Here is a 3,807-nt window from a genome sequence, read left to right as displayed (position 1 = left end):
AAAGTTAGCTTGACGTGGTGGCGTGTGACTGTGGTCCCAACTACTGGAGAAGCTGAGGTGGGAGGACTGCTTGAGCCCAGGAAGTCGAAGTTGCAGTGAGCTGTGATTGTGCCACTGCACTCCCACCTGGGTGACAGAGCGAGACCCTGTCTCAGAAATAAAATAAAATAAGACTGAGAGCGGTGGCTTACGCCTGTAATGCCAGCACTTTGGGAGGCCAAGGCGGGCAGATCACGAGGTCAGGAGTTCAAGACCAGCCTGACAAACATGGTGAAATCCCCATCTCTACCAAAAATATAAAAATCAACCAGGCGTGGTGGCGTGCGCCTGTAATCCCAGCTACACAGGAGGCTGGGGCAGGAGAATTGCTTGAACCCAGGAGGCGGAGGTTGCAGAAAGCTGAGATCGCGCCACTGCACTCCAGCCTGGGCAACAGAGTGAGACTATGTCTCAAAAATAAATGAATAAATAAATAAAATTAAAAAAAGAAAAAAACAGTATGTGTACATGCATATGTGAGTAGAGATGTATGTGCAGGTATGTGTAAATGAAAAGCTATACAGCAGTTTATAATAGCGCTCATCACTGTGCTTCAGGAGTCTGTTTAATTGACTCCCCACCAAACAATGAGGCCCTTAGGAGCACAGTTGTTGTCTTATTCACTTGGTGTGTGTGTGTATATATATGTATAGTATGTATATGTATGTATGTGTGTATATATGTGTGTGTGTGTGTATATATACTTGGTAGGAAATGTCTCGTTGATGACTCAGAGCTTACAAAATATATACATACACCTATACAAAAAACACTTCTGCCCCCTCTCCCATGAGTGGTTCCCCAGGGAGTAGGGGAGAGGGACATCAGGACAGTGTCTATTTTCTCAAAGACACCTCCTTCCTCTTCCCACATGTTCCCTGCTTCCGGTTCTAATTTGGGGGTCTCAGTGGCAGGCTCCTTGGGGAAGAAAGGAGTCCTCCCCAAGCTTCCACCCCATCTTGCATTGGGCTGCAGGTGTGGAGGGGCTCACTGAATTCTTTGGGACACACTCACCTCCAACCCCATTCCCCCATCTGTTGTCCATGCTGGAACCACAAGTGCAGAAGTGGGTGGGGTGGGCCCAGCTGGTCTGGGACTGGCTCAGTCTAATGGTTGCACTCCCTGGAGGACGCCCCAGGGCTAATGTCTCTAAGGTTGCAGAGTGCTGGCCTGGACCCCTCCAGCCTCCAACCCCATTTTGTTTAAAAAGGAAAGAAAGGAAGAAAGAAAGTCGGGGAGGCCAGTGGGGAGGGGATAGACATGGGGGAGAAACAAAGGTGGCCAGCTGGGGAGGGGAGCTCCTGGGCTCTCCCTGGCTGCCCCAGGGTGGGGCTGAGCCTCAGCTGGATTCAGGGTCTGAGGAGTTTCCTGAAGAGGAGGAGCTGGAGCTGCTGCCCATGGACTCATCTTCATCCTCATCATACTCCTCATTCTCATCCCCATCCTTGCTGCTTGACTCAGAGGAGTTCCTGCCATCCTCAGAGGAGTCCCCATTCTCATAGCCAGGCGTGGTGGCATGTGCCTGTAGTCCCGGCTACTCGGGAGGCTGAGGTGGGAGGATCACTTGAGCCTGGGAGTTGAGGCTGCAGTGAGCCATGATTGCACCACTGCACTCCAGCCTGGGCGACAGACAGAAACCCTGTCTCAAAACAAAAAAAAACACATATACACAAAACACCTTCTCATGAGTGTACCACAGTTGCTGGTTGCGGGGAGGGGTGAGCTTCTTGGGGATGTCTGACTTCCTGACATTCTTGATTAAGTTGGAATGATCCTTCCTGAAATGGGCCAGGTTTCACACGTTTTCCCTATCCTTGTCCTCAAGGCCCTCATCCTCTTTATCATCCTCCTAAGACTCTGACTTGGACTGCAGGATCATTTGTCTGGACTCAGAGGAGTTCGAGTCCGCAGCTTGGTCACGCTCTTACATTTATTGGAGATGTGCTTTTTCTAGGCTGTGTGGTCCTGGGGACAGAGACCCTTAACCCAGGTGTCCAGGTGCACCTTGTACACTTTTGCTGCTCATTGACCAGCTTTTTGTAGTGCTCCTTCTGGCTCCGGGAGAGGGCTGCCAATTTCCATCCACCGTGCGCTCCATCTGTGGCAGGTGTTTCAGCTCCCTGTTGCACAGCAGTTCCTGGAAGAATTTCTGGTACCGGTTCACGAAGCTTCTTGCTTCCTCCCTGGAATTTCATCATCTTGGAAAAGTCTGTAGCAGCTAGAAGTGCCCACATCTCACTCAGCTCTCTCATCGCTTTTGGTCTTTGGCTGCCTTCTCAATTCACATCAGGTTCTCCTCCTTGTGATTCCAGGTCACCTCCATGGCTTTCGAGGCCTTTACCCGGTCGTTCTTGAAGCAGGCCAGGTAGTTGCTGATGATGCTCTGTTGCCAGATCTCCTGTGCTGTCTTGGGTGACTCAGGCGGCTTGCTGAGTTCCTGGCACTCCCTGCCCGGCTTGCTCTCTGGCCTTGTACTTGCCCTTCTCAGACGAGTCACTCCACCTTCGGGCCAGCATGCAGGCCAGCTTGCTCTCCAAGAACCTAGGCTGCTCCTCCTGCAGCTGCCGCCGCTTTTCCCGGGGGCAGATGAACATGGCCCACTGGGGGACAGAGACCCTTAACCCAGGGGTCCAGGTGCACCTTACACGCTTTTGCTGCTCATTGGCCAGCTTTTGTAGTATTTCTTCTGACTCCGGGAGATGACTGCCAATTTCCATCCACCGAGAAGCCACGTGGGCTTCTCAGAGGCTTCCTTACCCTCTTCCTGGGCTGGCTTCTTGGAGCCTGGGTGGGCGGCTTGCTTCTTGTTGATGTTCAGCACCCTCTCCTCCCACCGGACCTGCTGCTGCTCCTCCTGGGGCAGGCTCCTGAGAAAACGCAGCAGCTCCACCTCATAATCTTTTGTTTTCTGGTCGCACATAGGCTCCCTTCTCCTTCTGGGAGAGCAGCTTCCACTGCTGGCCCCACCGCATATCGCGCGCTCCGTGCTAAGCATGTCCTTCCTGTTGGCCATGAGTTCCGCAGTACAGTGAGTAGCTGTTCTGCGGTGGTTTGGTGGGTCGCCCATCAAATTTGTCCTTGAGCTGGTGTTCAGCCTTGGTGAGGGTGGACTTGATGGGGCCCTCCTCAGAGATGTTCGGCTCAGGGTGCTCCTGGATATAGGTCTGCATGATCTCCTTGTACTGTTTCCGCTGCTCCTGGAGCCTCAGGAATCCATTTCAGTCTTTTTTTTTTTTTGTCTGAGAGCTGAGAGCACTACTTCCCCAGAAAGTCCTTCACCTCCTTGTAGGGGCATCTGGCCACACTTTAAGATACGCCTTCTTGGCCGGGCACAGTGGCTCATGCCTGTAAGCTCAGCACTTTGGGGGGCCAAGGTGGGTGGATCGCTTGAGCCCAGGATTCAAGACCAGCCTGAGCAACATAGTGAAATCCTGTCTCTACACAAAATGTTTAAAAATAGGCTGGGCATGGTGGTGTGTGCCTGTAGTCCCAGCTACTAGGGAGGCTGAGGTGGGAGGACCACTTGAGCCTGAGAGGTTGAGGCTGCAGTGAGCCGTGATAGCCTCTCGAGTAGCTGGGACTACAGGCACCTACCACCATGGCTGGCTGATTTTTTTTTTTTTTTTTTTTTTTTTTTAGTAGAGATGGGGGTTTCACCATGTTGGCCAGGCTGGGTGACAGAATGAGACCTTGTCTTAGAACATAACCCAAAAACACACACTAAACTCTTTCTTCTGATGGGTGTACCACAGCTGCTGGGTCGGGGAG

General features: G+C 52.2%; 1 pseudogene; it reads right to left on the bottom strand.

Annotated features, from left to right (window-relative positions):
• Positions 1-1,202: 1,202 nt before the first annotated feature.
• On the bottom strand, positions 1,203-3,270 carry LOC119625685 (nucleolar transcription factor 1-like; annotated as a pseudogene).
• Positions 3,271-3,807: the final 537 nt, after the last annotated feature.

The sequence above is a fragment of the Chlorocebus sabaeus genome, chromosome 22, assembly GCF_047675955.1.
Source record: "Chlorocebus sabaeus isolate Y175 chromosome 22, mChlSab1.0.hap1, whole genome shotgun sequence".
Lineage (NCBI taxonomy): Eukaryota > Metazoa > Chordata > Mammalia > Primates > Cercopithecidae > Chlorocebus > Chlorocebus sabaeus.
This window is presented reverse-complemented; position numbering and strand designations above follow the sequence as displayed.